Below are 17,500 nucleotides of genomic sequence, written 5' to 3' on the forward strand. Positions count from 1 at the left end.
CATATCTGTTCCCATTAATTGAATGGCCGTTGCACAGTTTTGATTCTGGAATTATATTATAGTTGGAAATGATGAACATGTGCATGTCACGTATATGTAGGGAATCAGGAAGCAGGTGCAGAAGGAGAGTTTAATAACAACGATGAAAGGCAAATGAATAACACAGAAGATGCGTAATGAACATAGAAACAAACCAATACTCCCTGATGACTGAGGCTACTGAGGGTTAAATAAAGGGAAGGTAGTCAAGGTGAAGTCCAGGGGTGGATGTGATGGGGAGTAGATGCGTTCTGGAGGGCAGACTGCAGGAGCGACTTCCCTCTCCAGAGCCTGGCGGATGTCCACATCTATGTACCAAAACACGGGGCCAACGATACGGGAGGACGGATTGATGGGCTAGAGGGCACTTACAGGACTCTCAACCGGCGTGAAACCACAGGGTACGGAAAAGCAGGTCCTCCTTCATCCCGGTCCCAAGGCAGTAATTTTCATCTTCGACCAGGAGATGGTGGGGTTGTGGCCGAGGACTACTTTGTGTGTGAAGTGTTGATGAGGAAGGGAAGGCTTTCCTGGTGCATGGCGTCCCACTGTGAGGGTTAGGGGCGTTGTGATGTGTGTGATTGTGCCAGATCCCAATGGCTGTTTATCCAGGGCTTGGACCGGAAAAAGGTAGAGGAGAACAGGTAAGAGGTTATGTTCAGGGAGGAGGCAAGGGCCTGGTCGATGGAATTCCCCGCGGCACTGGAGTCCACTAGAGCTTTAGAGACAACACTTGAAGGACAGCCAGCCAGTGAAATGGGAACCAGAAAGGGTTTGGGGGGACAGACAACCAGTGAAATGGAAACCAGAAAGGGTTTGGTGGAAAACGATGAAAATGGAAAACTCACACCTACCCTGGGAGACGGAAGGTCAAGGGGTCGCCCCTCTGCTCTAGTGTACCCCAGGTTGGGACGCACCGGACACCGCTGAAGCTGGCGCTCCTTCTGGTCACAATACAGACAGAGCCCCAGCTGTCTCCGGTGATGCCGCTCTGCCGCGGAGATGTGTGTGACCCATACCTTCATGGGTTCAGGCTCTGCCTCAGGACAGCCGAAGGAGGGAAGCGAGTGGTGAGGTGGGCACCGGCGCTCCCAAAGAAGTTTATCCCGGCGATCCCAGAGAAGTCACTCACCTCCCTCTCTGCCCTCTGGAGGATGGTCGAAGATCCCCTGAACAGAGCCATGAATCTCTCACAGGAACCCATCTCCTCCTCTCCTCTCTCCCAGACGGCCGTAGCCTACACCAACACCCGCCCGGTCAGCAGGGAAAATATCGTGGAAACCTTGGAATTCTCGGTGGTGGGGGCTCCCGTCTGATTGGTGAAATAGAGGGAGCACTGGAGTAGAAATCCAAGGCATTTTGATGGAGGAAAGTCATACTTTTCCGTCAGGGACAGTCAGGCATCGCTGACCTGGGCGGAGGGCTGTGTAGGCTTGGGGACTGGCTCAGTGTGACAACCAGTTGTAGGAGGCCCTCTGATAGGGGTATTGAGAACCTAGCTGGTGGAGTCGAGGCGGTGGAGAACAAGGAGGACCTCCTCCAGGGCCGTACCCAGTTGTACCAGCTGGTCGTGTAGTTGGTGGAGTAGATGATCCTGTTTCTTGACCGTCTGGAAGAAGGTTGTATCCTTTGCTGCTTCCATATGGCGAGGCAGTATTCTGTCACGTCATACGCTGGGAGTCAGGAAGCAGGTGCAGAAGAAGAGTTTAATAATAACAAAGATTCATGCAAATGAACAAAACAGGAGATGGGTACTGAACATGAAATAAAACCAAAACTGTCTGATGACTGAGGGCTACTGAGAGTTAAATAAAGGGAAGGCAATCAAAGTGATAATGAAGTTCAGGTGTGTGTAGTAAAGGAGAACAGGTGTAGGTAATGATGATTCTTTCTATAAGCCTACAGCCTACAGAGATTCTAGATTCCAATACCCACTGGACACAAACTGGTTGTGTGTAGTAAAGGAGAACAGGTGTAGGTGATGATGATTGCCAGGACCTGTGGTTAGTAGACGGGTGTTTCTTTCTATAAGCCTACAGCACCACAATTCAATGAATTATTACTTACATTATTATTTTCAAGTTAGTTCAATTGAGTACAATTCTACTCTGCTCCAGAGTAGACCCACAACTCACAACTGAAACGTTCAACATTATTTTTCGCCATTATTCAAATGACATTTTCACTGCAGTTTACAACCTAGAGTAGAATTGTACTCAATTGTACTAACTTGAAAATGATAACGTAAGTAATAATTTATTGAATTGTGGTGCTGTAGGCTATTCTAGGTAGGATCATGTTTTTGTCCATAAACAAGATCAATAGGGGAGCTTTCTGAGCTGCTTGTCTTCACTGTTCTTTAATGCGTAATGACGCACCAGGCCTCTCTGCTGCACCTGGCCTCTCTGCTGCCCCTGGCCTCTCCGCTACACCTGGCCTCTCTGCTGCACCAGGCCTCCTGCTGCACCTGGCCTCTCCGCTGCACCTAGCCTCTCTGCTGCACCAGGCCTCTCTGCTGCACCTGGCCTCTCCGCTGCACCTGGCCTCTCTGCTGCACCTGGCCTCTGCACTGCACCTGGCCTCTCTGCTGCACCAGGCCTCTCTGCTGCACCTGGCCTCTCCGCTGCACCTGGCCTCTGCACTGCACCTGGCCTCTCTGCTGCACCAGGCCTCTCTGCTGCACCTGGCCTCTCCGCTACACCAGGTCTCTACGCTACACCTGGTCTCTACGCTACACCTGGTCTCTCCACTGCACCAGGTCTCTACGCTACACCTGGTCTCTCCGCTACACCAGGTCTCTACGCTACACCAGGCCTCTCCACTACACCAGGTCTCTACGCTACACCTGGTCTCTCCGCTACACCAGGTCTCTACGCTACACCTGGTCTCTACGCTACACCTGGTCTCTACGCTACACCTGATCTCTCCGCTACACCAGGTCTCTACTCTACACCAGGCCTCTCCGCTACACCAGGTCTCTACGCTACACCTGGTCTCTACGCTACACCAGGCCTCTCCGCTACACCTGGTCTCTACGCTACACCAGGCCTCTCCACTACACCAGGTCTCTACGCTACACCAGGTCTCTCTGCTGCACCTGGTCTCTACGCTACACCAGGCCTCTCCGCTACACCTGGCCTCTCTGCTGCACCTGGCCTCTCTGCTGCACCTGGCCTCCCCGCTACACCTGGCCTCTCTGCTGCACCTGGCCTCTCCGCTACACCTGGCCTCTCCGCTACACCTGGCCTCTCCGCTACACCTGGCCTCTCCGCTACACCAGGCCTCTCCTCTACACCTGGCCTCTCCGCTACACCTGGCCTCTCCGCTACACCAGGCCTCTCCGCTACACCTGGCCTCTCCGCTACACCTGGCCACTCCGCTACACTTGGCCTCTCCGCTACACCTGGCCTCTCCGCTGCCTGTCAGCTATTTATATTGAAATTTGGTGCATATTTGAATGATTTTATGTGTGGTATGATTCCAAGTTAGCCTGTTGTAGCTCTGGACAAATTATCCATCTACCACTATTGGCACAATGGATAGAAGGCAAGTAGACTATATTGACCTATGGTATAGTAAACGAGCTGAAAAGCGTAGTGCATAAGAGAAGTACCAAAACAACTTGATGGCTGATGCAAGCAGAAGAGGAAATGTGATTATATGTGACTCACCACCTAGATTCGGTCTTATGTAGCAACATTTGAAGTTCAGTTTTTTTTTATAACATAGGATAAAAGTAAAGACTCTGAGCTTCAAAATGGTATATCATACACTGCATTTGAGGAAACAATTTGAAAGTAATTCTGCTTTGAAAGGTGATCAACTTGTAAACTCACTTTTGACTAAAACGTCTTTCAATGTTTTGCTACTAGTATTGGAGACCTTCTTTGTCAACATCCATTCAGCACGGTTCAAAACCTCTTAATTAAGCCTTATCCCCACCCATCTCTTTAAGGGTTGACACCCTCTTAAGCCTTAGCCCCACCCATTTCTTTAAGGGTGACACCCTCTTAAGCCTTAGCCCCACCCATCTCTTTAAGGGTTCACACCTTCTTAAGCCTTATCCCCACCCATCTCTTTAAGGGTTGACACCCTCTTAAGCCTTATCCCCACCTATCTCTTTAAGGGTTGACACCCTCTTAAGCCTTATCCCCACCCATCTCTTTAAGGGTTGACACCCTCTTAAGCCTTAGCCCCACCCATTCACACCTTCGTAAGCCTTTTCCCCACCCATCTCTTTAAGGGTTGACACCCTCTTAAGCCTTATCCCCACCTATCTCTTTAAGGGTTGACACCCTCTTAAGCCTTAGCCCCACCCATCTCTTTAAGGGTTGACACCCTCTTAAGCCTTATCCCCACCCATCTCTTTAAGGGTTGACACCCTCTTAAGCCTTAGCCCCACCCATCTCTTTAAGGGTTGACACCCTCTTAAGCCTTATCCACACCCATCTCTTTAAGGGTTCACACCCTCTTAAGCCTTAGCCTCACCCATCTCTTTAAGGGTTGACACCCTCTTAAGCCTTAGCCCCACCCATTCACACCTTCGTAAGCCTTATCCCCACCCATCTCTTTAAGGGTTGACACCCTCTTAAGCCTTATCCCCACCTATCTCTTTAAGGGTTGACACCCTCTTAAGCCTTAGCCCCACCCATCTCTTTAAGGGTTGACACCCTCTTAAGCCTTATCCCCACCCATCTCTTTAAGGGTTGACACCCTCTTAAGCCTTAGCCCCACCCATCTCTTTAAGAGTTGACACCCTCTTAAGCCTTATCCCCACCCATCTCTTTAAGGGTTCACACCCTCTTAAGCCTTAGCCCCACCCATCTCTTTAAGGGTTCACACCCTCTTAAAGCCATAGCCCCACCCATCTCTTTAAGGGTTCACACCCTCTTAAGCCTTAGCCCCACCCATCTCTTTAAGGGTTCACACCCTCTTAAGCCTTAGCCCCACCCATCTCTTTAAGGGTTCACACCCTCTTAAGCCTTAGCCCCACCCATCTCTTTAAGGGTTGACACCCTCTTAAGCCTTATCCCCACCCATCTCTTTAAGGGTTCACACCCTCTTAAGCCATAGCCCCACCCATCTCTTTAAGGGTTCACACCCTCTTAAGCCTTAGCCCCACACATCTCTTTAAGGGTTCACACCCTCTTCAGCCTTAGCCCCACCCATCTCTTTAAGGGTTCACACCCTCTTAAACCTTAGCCCCACCCATCTCTTTAAGGGTTCACACCCTCTTAAGCCTTAGCCCCACCCATCTCTTTAAGGGTTCACACCCTCTTAAGCCTTAGCCCCACCCATCTCTTTAAGGGTTGATCCCACCGTTCTGTACTAACTTGCCAGCTACTTCCAGATTGTCCGTTTGTAAATTCAGAGTGTTTCGCGTTCAGAGCACACACTGGACGCCCTGCCCAATAAGTAGGGTTGTTCTGAAAACTCTAAACTCACAACGACAGTCAAGCACCCAAGATTACTGGCTAACATTGGCTAGCTACTTCCAGACACATAATGAGAGAACACCCCACTCTGACCATTTTACTCCCCCTAGCAGAGGTGGATAGGCAGTTTCATGTTATCCAGAGCGTTGGTGAATGTAACTGTCCTGCTGGCAACAATTGAATTACGCGTTGTTGTCGATGTATACTGACACTGGACATATTCAACGGGTGTTGAATGTTCAAAAATTTATCAGTTATTCTGTGCTCTGACACACTAAGACGACAGTCTTTTGTTAAGAAATGTAGCTAGCTAGGTAAACAATGAATCCCAACGCATGACGTAACGTTAGTTAGCGAGCCAGCCAGCTAACGTTAGCTAGCTAGCTAACAAAAAACACTAACTTGAAATGAAAATACTTTGTCAAAATTAGAGTGGAGTCTTTTGTTAAGACATGTAGCTAGCTCAACAATGGACCATAATCACAACTCATGATGTTACTACCCTGCATGAATCTGCAGGTAGCTAACCAACCAGGTTATATGGCTATAACTAGTCAAGTATATGTGTCTGAGATACGAAGAATAAGATCATACACATAACGATAGCTAGCGACCCAGACAGCTAATGTTAGCTAGCTAACAGTACACTTGAAATGAAACCATTTCCTGTCAAAATTAGAAACGTGTAATATCTGAAAATGTAGCTAGCTAGACTATCTTACCAGTATACATCATGGTTGGACAGGTCTCCTGCATGATGCCATGCATGGTTGCCCTTAGTTTGAAGATGTAATCCAGACTGGTGTTTTCTCCGTTTCCTTAGCTATCATACTCGAATTCCACTGATTTCAAAACTCGGTCCTCCAGAAAGTGGAGATTATACACATACACTTAGCTAGTGAGCTAGACAGATAACTTTAGCTAGCTAACAGTATACATTAACTTGACATTAGGTTTATGCAGTTTTACTACGCGGTAAAAAAAAATTAAGCTACGTTCAACACAATTACCTAGACATACTGACCAGCTCCAATAGACAGACACATGCTATACGGTAGATCAATCCAAACTCATTTCTCGGCATGTCCAGCCCACTCATTATCTCAGCCAATCATGGCTAGTGGGAAGGTTGCTCACTTTGTCTGTGGCTAAACCAACTAGGCCCTTAATTTAACAATTGTAATCGTATTTACAGATGGCATACACGTTTGATATTAAGGGACATGAAAGTTCATATGTTCGAGAAGGAATTTCTGCCAAAAAAGCATTTTGATAAAAACATTATTTTTTTTACATTCAAACGGCTCTCCTGCGAAGTCGTGACTTGCGACATACTGTACGTCTAGTTTCCCAAATCGGGTCACATATGGAAGACATTATATATTAAAACCGGAAAAATGTTGACTGTAAATCAGGGAAAAAATACACTACCTTCCCCTGTGTCCAATAACAAAACACACAACCCTCTCAAAAGCAAAAAAAAAGAGTTAGATAACCCGTCCCTATTTTGGAACCCCTACCCCAGTAAACGTCGAACTGTCCCTAATCATACTACTTGGGTTCAAACCAACTCGGTCCAATAGGCTTAGCAAAATAGAAAAGTAATTTGGCAGATAAAGCACTGTAGCAGTAGTCAGGCTACAGCCATATAGCATAAACTCAATTTCCTTAATGGTGCATTTCTTCTACCCGCGGTACACTGTTTTGAAACAGGGCTTTTTAGAAGCCACTAGAAGTTAGAGTATACCTCCCTCCCTCTCCCCTCCCCTCCCAATTCCCTTCATACCTCCCTCCCTCTTCATTTGACGATACAGCAGTAGCAATAAAGGAATATAACATCTATAGAAGAGACATAAATGCTTATGGGGGGAGGTGTTGCTGCATATTCAGAACCATATCCATGTCATGCTTAGAGAATATTTTATGTGAAGTGTTATTGAAGTGTTGTGGTTGCAGGTTCATTTGGCACATCTAAATCCTTTTATTGTGGGGTGTTGCTATAGGCCACCAAGTGCTAATAGTCAGTATCTAAATAATATGTGTGAAATGCTTGATAGTGTATGTGATGTAAACAGAGAGGTCTACTTTCTTGGGGACCTGAATATTGACTGGTTTTCATCAAGCTGTCCTCTCAAGAGGAAACTTCTCACTGTAACCAGTGTCTGTAATCTGGTTCAGGTTATTAATCAATCTATCAGGGTGTTTACAAACACTACAGGAACAAGATCATCCACATGTATGGATCAGATTTTTACTAGTACTGTAGAACTTTGTTCTAAAACTGTATCCGTACCCATTGGATGCAGTGATCACAATGTAGTGGCTATATACAGGAAGACAAAGATCCAACAGCTGGAAAATGTATAAGAGCATGCAGACACTGCACTTGATGAAATTGCTTCTACCAATTGCGAGGTGGCAGGTAGCCAAGTGGTTAGAGTGTTGGACTAATAACGGAAAGGTTGCAAGATCAAATCCCTGAGCTGACAAGGTACAAATCTGTCATTCTGCCCCGAAACAAGGTGGTTAACCCACTGTTCCTTCTCATTGAAAATAATAATTTGTTCTTAATTGACTTGCCTAGTTAAATAAATGTTAATGATAAACATGCACCTGTTGAGAAAACTAACTGTTAAGGCTCCATGGATTGATGAGGAATTGAAGAACTGTCTGGTTGCACATCCGATTGCCTGACTTTCTGCAAATCAAGAACTTATGTGACTAAACAACAAAAAAAACTAGAAACTGTATTATGAGGCCAAGATCAATGATATAAAGAATGATTGGAAAATCGTTGGAGTACTTTAAATGAAATTATCAGCAGAAAGACAAATTCAACTCTATATTTCACCAAAATCAGATGTCTTATTCATCACAAAAACATTTGATGTGGCCAATTAGTTTAATGATCACTCCATTGGCAAACTAAGGCAGGAAATGCCAACAACGAACAGTGAGCCATCATATTCATGTATTAAAAAACTAAGGATTAAAGAAAAGCAGTGCAAGTTTGCATTTTGTAAAGTTAGTCTGGGAGAGGTGGAAAAAATATTATTATCAATCAATAATGACAAACCTCCTGGCATTGACAACTTTGATGGAAAGCTACTGACGATGGTAGTTGACTACAGCCACTCCGATCCGTCATGTCTTTAATCTGAGCCGAGAGGAAAGTCTTTGTCCTCAGGCCTGGAGGGAAGTCAAAGTCATTCCGCTACCCAAGAATTGTAAATCGGCCTTTACAGGTCCAAAAAACAGACCTATCAGCTCTTAGCAAACTATTGGAAAAAATGGTGTTTGACCCAATACAATGCTATTTCTCTGTAAACAAATTAACAACAGACTTTCAGCATGCTTATAGAGAAGGGCACTCAACATGCACTGACACAATATGACTGATGATTGGTTGAAAGAAATTGATAATAAGAAGATTGTGAGAGCTGTCCTGTTAGATTTCAGTGAAGCCTTTGATATTATTGACCATAACCTGTTCTTGAAAAAACGTATGTGTTATGGCTTTTCACCCTCTGCCATACCATGGATTCAGAGCTATTTATCTAATAGAACTCAATGTTTTTTTAATGTCAAACATGTAAAGTGGTGTACTGCAGGGCAGCTCTCTTGGCCCGCTACTCTTTTCCATGTTTACCAATGACCTGCAACTGGCATTAAACAAAGCATGTGTGTCCATGTATGATGATGATTCAACCATATATGCATCAGCAACCACAGCTAATGAAGTCACTGAAACCCTTAACAAAGAGTTGCAGTCTGTTTTGGAATGGGTGGCCAGTAATAAACTGGTCCCGAACATCTCTAAAACTAAGAACATTGTATTTGGTACAAATCATTCCCTAAGTTCTAGACCTCAGCTGAATCTGGTAATGAATGGTGCGGCTGTTGAACAAGTTGAGGAGACTAAATTACTGGCTGTTACCTTAGATTGTAAACTGTCATGGTCAAAACATATAGATTCAATGGTTGTAAAGATGGGGAGAGGTCTAGCCGTAATAAAGAGTTGCTCTGCTTTCTTGACACCCCACTGCAAAAAACAAGTCCTGCAGGCTTGTCCAGTCGTGTGGTCCAGTGCTGCAAGGAAAGACCTAGTTAAGCTGCAGCTGGTCCAGAACAGAGCAGCACTTCTTGCTCTTCATTGCAATCAGAGGGACGATATAAATACTATGCATGCCAGTCTCTCTTGGCTAATAGAAGAAACATTAATGTGTTTGAAAATCACAAATTGTTTCGATAGTCAACTTACGCACAGCTCTGACACACACCATTACCCGTCCAAAGATGTCACCAGGGGTCTTTTCAACAGTTCCCAAATCCAGAACAAATTCAATAAAGCTTACAATATCATATAGAGCCATTATTGCATGGAACTCCGTTCCATCTCATATCGCTCAAATGAACAACAAACCTGGTTTCAAAAAACAGATAAAGCAACACCTCATAGCAAAACGCCTGTCCTCTATTTGACCCAGATAGTTTGTGCGTATTAATATGTAGGCTACATACGCCTTTTGTAAATAAAAAAAAATATTGATGTAGTTCTGTCCTTGAGCTGTCGTCTATTAATGTTCTGTATTATGTTTCGTGTTTTGTGTGAACCCCAGGAAGAGTAGCTGCTGCTTTAGGAACAGCTAATGGGGATCCTAAAAAAAATACTAAATACCAAATACCAACTCCCACCGTATCTCTTCCCTCTCCCCACCCAACTCCCTCCATACCTCCCTCCCTCCCTCTCCCCACCCAACTCCCTCCATACCTCCCTCTCCCCACCCAACTCCCTCCATACCTCCCTCCCTCCCTCTCCCCACCCAACTCCCTCCAAACCTCCCTCCCTCCAAACCTCCCTCCATCTCCCCACCCAACACCTTCCATACCTCCCTCCCTCTCCCCACCCAACTCCCTCCATACCTCCCTCCCTCTCCCCACCCAACTCCCTCCATACCTCCATCCATCTCCCCACCCAACACTTTCCATACCTCCCTCCCTCTCCCCACCCAACTCCCTCCATACCTCCCTCCCTCTCCCCACCCAACTCCCTCCATACCTCCCTCCCTCTCCCCACCCAACTCCCTCCATACCTCCCTCTCTCTCCCCACCCAACTCCCTCCATACCTCCATCCATCTCCCCACCCAACTCCCTCCATACCTCCATCCCTCTCCCCACCCAACTCCCTCAGTCTCCCTACTTCTCCCCACCCTACTCCCTCTCTTCCTCTCTCTCCATACCTCCTTCTCCCAACCCAACTCTCTCCATACCTCCCTCCCTCTCCCTCAATACCTCCCACCTTCCCTCTCCCCACCCAACTCCCTCCATACCTCCCCCTCTCCCCATCAAACTCCCTCCATCGCTCCTTTCTTCTCCCCACCCAACTCTCTCTCCCCTGAGGTCTCTTCCTCTCTCTCCCTCTCTCTCTCCCCTAAGGTATTTTCCTTTTCCTCTCTCCCTCTCTCTGCTGGTGTTCCTCTCCTAGGGGGCAGCTGTGTGTGTGGGAGAGAAAATTAAAGAGTGAGGGAGCGAGATGAGACGAAAGGAAATGCTAGCACACATTCCATCAACAGAATGAGGGGACTTTTGCTGCAAAGAGATATATATATATATATATATATATATATTAGAGAGAGAGAGAGAGAGAGAGAGAAAGGCTTAGAATTTCCTAACTGCTCTGTTTTTCATTCCCTCACAAGTCAGCTAGGTTCTTCCCTCCACCATGCAGAGGAGAGGTTATTACAGAAAATGTGTCCCAAATGGCACCCTATTCCCTATATAGTGCACCCTTAAGGCTCTGGTCAAAAGTAGTGCACTACATAGGGAATATGTGTCCTTTGTGACTCAGCCTTGATCCCTGGCCTGCTCTGATTAAAATCATACACATCTCATCTGGTCTGGTCTGCTCCTTAAGTCACTACACTACCACCAGACTCCATCAGCTCGGCTCACTGTAGGTAATATGATACAGCCATGGGACAGTTCAAAGGAGCTGTATAGTAACAATAGTGATGGAGGGGACTGGGGGAGAGAGGGAGAAGGGGGGCTGGGGGAGAGAGGGAGAAGGGGGGCTGGGGGAGAGAAGGAGAAGGGGGGCTGGGGGAGAAGGGGGGCTGGGGGGCTGGGGGAGAGAGGGAGAAGGGGGGGCTGGGGGAGAGAAGGAGAAGGGGGGGCTGGGGGAGAGAAGGAGAAGGGGGGGCTGGGGGAGAGAAGGAGAAGGGGGGGGCTGGGGGAGAGAGGGAGAAGGGGGGCTGGGGGAGAAGGCGGGCTGGGGGAGAGAGGGAGAAGGGGGGGCTGGGGGAGAGAGGGAGAAGGGGGGCTGGGGAGAAGGGGAGAAGGGGGGGCTGGGGGAGAAAGGGAGAAGGGGGGCTGGGGGAGAGAGGGAGAAGGGGGGGCTGGGGGAGAAAGGGAGAAGGGGGGCTGGGGAGAAGGGGAGAAGGGGGGGCTGGGGAGAAAGGGAGAAGGGGGGCTGGGGGAGAGAGGGAGAAGGGGGGCTGGGGGAGAGAAGGAGAAGGGGGGGCTCGAGGAGAGAAGGAGAAGGGGGGCTGGGAGAGAAAGAGAGAAGGGGGGCTGGTGGAGAGAAGGAGAAGGGTGGCTGGGGGAGAAAGGGAGAAGGGTGGCTGGGGGAGAGAAGGAGAAGGGGGGGCTGGAGGAGAGAAGGAGAAGGAGGGCTGGGGGAGAGAAGGAGAAGGGGGGCTGGGGGAGAGAGGGAGAAGGGTGGCTGGGGGAGAGAAGGAGAAGGGGGGCTGGGGGAGAGAAGGAGAAGGGGGGCTGGGGGAGAGAGGGAGAAGGGTGGCTGGGGGAGAGAAGGAGAAGGGGGGCTGGGGGAGAGAGGGAGAAGGGTGGCTGGGGGAGAGAGGGAGAAGGGTGGCTGGGGGAGAAAGGGAGAAGGGTGGGCTGGGAGAGAAGGAGAAGGGTGGCTGGGGGAGAGAGGGAGAAGGGTGGCTGGGGGAGAGAGGGAGAAGGGTGGCTGGGGGAGAGAGGGAGAAGGGTGGCTGGGGGAGAGAAGGAGAAGGGTGGCTGGGGGAGAAAGGGATACACTGTATATAGCCAAAATATTACATTTTTACTTTTGTGAGTGTAAAGTTTACTATTCATTTTTATTGTTTATTTCACTTTTGTTTATTATCTATTCCACTTGCTTAGGCAATGTAAACATATGTTTCCCATGCCAATAAAGTCCTTGTTCTCAAGGAACCACACACTGACTGGACTCTCCTCTCACCCACACACTCACTGGACTCTCCCCACACACTAACTGGACTCTACCCACACACTGACTGGACTCTACCCACACACTGACTGGACTCTACCCACACTGACTGGACTCTACCCACACACTGACTGGTCTCTACCCACACACTGACTGGACTCTACCCACAGACTGACTGGACTCTACCCACACACTGACTGGACTCTACCCACACACTGACTGGACTCTACCCACGCACTGACTGGACTCTACCCACACACTGACTGGTCTCTACCCACACACTGACTGGTCTCTACCCACACACTGACTGGACTCTACCCACACACTAACTGGACTCTACCCACACACTGACTGGACTCTACCCACACACTGACTGGACTCTACCCACACACGGACTGGACTCTACCCACACACTGACTGGACTCTACCCACACACTGACTGGTCTCTACCCACACACTGACTGGACTCTACCCACACTGACTGGACTCTACCCACACACTGACTGGACTCTACCCACACACTGACTGGACTCTACCCACACACTGACTGGACTCCACCCACACACTGACTGGGTTCTACCCACACACTGACTGGACTCTACCCACACTGACTGGACTCTACCCACACACTGACTGGACTCTACCCACACTGACTGGACTCTACCCACACACTGACTGGACTCTACCCACACACTGACTGGACTCTACACACACTGACTGGACTCTACCCACACACTGACTAGACTCTACCCACACACTGACTGGACTCTACCCACACACTCACTGGACTCTACCCACACACTGACTGGACTCTACCCACACTAACTGGACTCTACCCACACACTGACTAGACTCTACCCACACACTGAATGGACTCTACCCACACTAACTGGACTCTACCCACACACTGACTAGACTCTACCCAAACACTCACAGGACTCTACCCACACACTGACTAGACTCTACCCACACACTGACTGGACTCTACCCACACACTGACTATACTCTACCCACACACTGACTGGACTCTACCCACACACTGACTGGACTCCACCCACACACTGACTGGACTCTACCAACACACTGACTGGTCTCTACCCACACACTGACTGGACTCTCCTCTCACCCGGTACTCCCTGTATATAACCATGTTATTACCTGGTACGCCCTGTATATAGCCATGTTATTACCTGGTACTCCCTGTATATAGCCATGTTATTACCTGGTACTCCCTGTATATAACCATGTTATTACCTGGTACTCCCTGTATATAGCCATGTTATTACCTGGTACTCCCTGTATATAGCCATGTTATTACCTGGTACTCCCTATATATAACCATGTTATTACCTGGTACTCCCTGTATATAGCCATGTTATTACCTGGTACTCCCTGTATATAGCCATGTTATTACCTGGTACTCCCTATATATAACCATGTTATTACCTGGTACTCCCTGTATATAGCCATGTTATTACCTGGTACTCCCTGTATATAACCATGTTATTACCTGGTACTCCCTGTATATAGCCATGTTATTACCTTGTACTCCCTATATATAACCATGTTATTACCTGGTACTCCCTGTATATAGCCATGTTATTACCTGGTACTCCCTGTATATAGCCATGTTATTACCTGGTACTCCCTATATATAACCATGTTATTACCTGGTACTCCCTGTATTTAACCATGTTATTACCTGTTACTCCCTGTATATAACCATGTTATTACCTGGTACTCCCTGTATATAGCCATGTTATTACCTGGTACTCTCTATATATAACCATGTTAATACCTGATGCTGCTTGCATATAACCGTGTTATTACCAAAGCAATAGCATGAATCAGAAAAAACACACTATTATTCCTATATTCCACATATGTTGCTATAATTGCTATACACATATGTTGCTATATTAATAATAATATAATAATACAATAGGACTGACTGCCAGCCTACTACATAGGGCTCTCAGCCTACTATATAGGGCTCTCAACCTGCTATATTGGACTGTGGGCCTGTTCTGAGTGTTGTAGGCCTGTACTGAGTGCTGTGGGCCTGTTCTGAGTGCTGTGGACCTGTTCTGAGTGTTGTAGGCCTGCTCTGAGTGCTGTGGGCTTGCTGTTCTGAGTGTTGTGGGCCTGTTCTGGGTGCTGTGGGCCTGTTCTGAGTGTTGTAGGCCTGTTCTGAGTGCTGTGGGCTTGCTGTACTGAGTGCTGTGGGCCTGTTCTGAGTGTTGTAGGCCTGCTCTGAGTGATGTGTGCTTGCTGTTCTGAGTGCTGTGGGCCTGTTCTGAGTGCTGTGGGCCTGTTCTGAGTGTTGTAGGCCTGTTCTGAGTGCTGTGGGCTTGCTGTTCTGAGTGCTGTGGGCTTGCTGTTCTGAGTGCTGTGGGCCTGTTCTGAGTGTTGTAGGTCTGCTCTTAGTGCTGTGGGCTTGCTGTTCTGAGTGCTGTGGGCCTGTTCTGAGTGCTGTAGGCCTGTTCTGAGTGCTGTGGGCTTGCTGTTCTGAGTGCTGTGGGCCTGCTGTTCTGAGTGCTGTGGGCTTGCTGTTCTGAGTGCTGTGGGCTTGCTGTTCTGAGTGCTGTGGGCCTGTTCTGAGTGCTGTGGGCCTGTTCTGAGTGTTGTAGGCCTGTTCTGAGTGCTGTGGGCTTGCTGTTCTGAGTGCTGTGGGCCTGTTCTGAGTGTTGTAGGCCTGTTCTGAGTGCTGTGGGCTTGCTGTTCTGAGTGCTGTGGGCTTGCTGTTCTGAGTGCTGTGGGCCTGTTCTGAGTGCTGTGGGCCTGTTCTGAGTGCTGTGGGCCTGTTCTGAGTGTTGTAGGCCTGTTCTGAGTGCTGTGGGCCTGTTCTGAGTGCTGTGGGCCTGTTCTGAGTGTTGTAGGCCTGTTCTGAGTGCTGTGGGCTTGCTGTTCTGAGTGCTGTGGGCTTGCTGTTCTGAGTGCTGTGGGCTTGCTGTTCTGAGTGCTGTGGGCTTGCTGTTCTGAGTGCTATGGGCTTGCTGTTCTGAGTGCTGTGGGCTTGCTGTTCTGAGTGCTGTGGGCTTGCTGTTCTGAGTGCTGTGGGCTTGCTGTTCTGAGTGCTGTGGGCCTGTTCTGAGTGCTGTGGGCCTGTTCTGAGTGTTGTAGGCCTGTTCTGAGTGCTGTGGGCTTGCTGTTCTGAGTGCTGTGGGCCTATTCTGAGTGTTGTAGGCCTGCTCTTAGTGCTGTGGGCTTGCTGTTCTGAGTGCTGTGGTCCTGTTCTGAGTGCTGTGGGCCTGTTCTGAGTGCTGTAGGCCTGTTCTGAGTGCTGTGGGCTTGCTGTTCTGAGTGCTGTGGGCCTGTTCTGAGTGCTGTGGGCTTGCTGTTCCGAGTGCTGTGGGCTTGCTGTTCTGAGTGCTGTGGGCCTGTTCTGAGTGCTGTGGGCCTGTTCTGAGTGCTGTAGGCCTGTTCTGAGTGCTGTGGACTTGCTGTTCTGAGTGCTGTGGGCTTGCTGTTCTGAGTGCTGTGGGCTTGCTGTTCTGAGTGCTGTGGGCTTGCTGTTCTGAGTGCTGTGGGCCTGTTCTGAGTGCTGTGGGCCTGTTCTGAGTGTTGTAGGCCTGTTCTGAGTGCTGTGGGCTTGCTGTTCTGAGTGCTGTGGGCTTGCTGTTCTGAGTGATGTGGGCCTGTTCTGAGTGTTGTAGGCCTGCTCTGAGTGCTGTGGGCTCGCTGTTCTGAGTGCTGTGGGCCTGTTCTGAGTGCTGTGGGCCTGTTCTGAGTGCTGTAGGCCTGTTCTGAGTGCTGTGGGCTTGCTGTTCTGAGTGATGTGGGCCTGTTCTGAGTGATGTGGGCCTGTTCTGAGTGCTGTGGGCCTGTTCTGAGTGTTGTAGGCCTGTTCTGAGTGCTGTGGGCTTGCTGTTCTGAGGGCTGTGGGCTTGCTGTTCTGAGTGCTGTGGGCTTGCTGTTCTGAGTGCTGTGGGCTTGCTGTTCTGAGTGCTGTGGGCCTGTTCTGAGTGCTGTGGGCCTATTCTGAGTGCTGTGGGCCTGTTCTGAGTGTTGTAGGCCTGTTCTGAGTGCTGTGGGCTTGCTGTTCTGAGTGCTGTGGGATTGCTGTTCTGAGTGCTGTGGGCTTGCTGTTCTGAGTGCTGTGGGCTTGCTGTTCTGAGTGCTGTGGGCCTGTTCTGAGTGCTGTGGGCCTGTTCTGAGTGCTGTAGGCCTGTTCTGAGTGCTGTGGGCTTGCTGTTCTGAGTGCTGTGGGCTTGCTGTTCTGAGTGCTGTGGGCTTGCTGTTCTGAGTGCTGTGGGCCTGTTCTGAGTGCTGTGGGCCTGTTCTGAGTGCTGTAGGCCTGCTCTGAGTGCTGTGGGCTTGCTGTTCTGAGTGCTGTGGGCTTGCTGTTCTGAGTGCTGTGGGCTTGCTGTTCTGAGTGCTGTGGGCCTGTTCTGAGTGCTGTGGGCTTGCTGTTCTGAGTGCTGTGGGCTTGCTGTTCTGAGTGCTGTGGGCTTGCTGTTCTGAGTGCTGTGGGCCTGTTCTGAGTGCTGTGGGCCTGTTCTGAGTGCTGTAGGCCTGTTCTGAGTGCTGTGGGCTTGCTGTTCTGAGTGCTGTGGGCTTGCTGTTCTGCTCCGACATATAGCCGGTTATGTGGTGGGGATGTCCTTGGCTTGGCTAGGTCTGCCTGACCACAGTCATCTCTCTCTCTCTCTGTCTCTCTCTCTCTCTCTAACTTTCTATCTCTCTCTTTTTCTCTGACTTTGGTTTCTGATGAGTTTTTTTTAATGAGATGTGACCTGGTAATGCTATGAACACTGTTCTCTCACCCTTTCATCCACCTCTCTCTCCCCACTCCCCACCTCTCTCTCTCTC

Source organism: Oncorhynchus clarkii, chromosome 31 (genome assembly GCF_045791955.1).
Source record: "Oncorhynchus clarkii lewisi isolate Uvic-CL-2024 chromosome 31, UVic_Ocla_1.0, whole genome shotgun sequence".
NCBI lineage: Eukaryota > Metazoa > Chordata > Actinopteri > Salmoniformes > Salmonidae > Oncorhynchus > Oncorhynchus clarkii.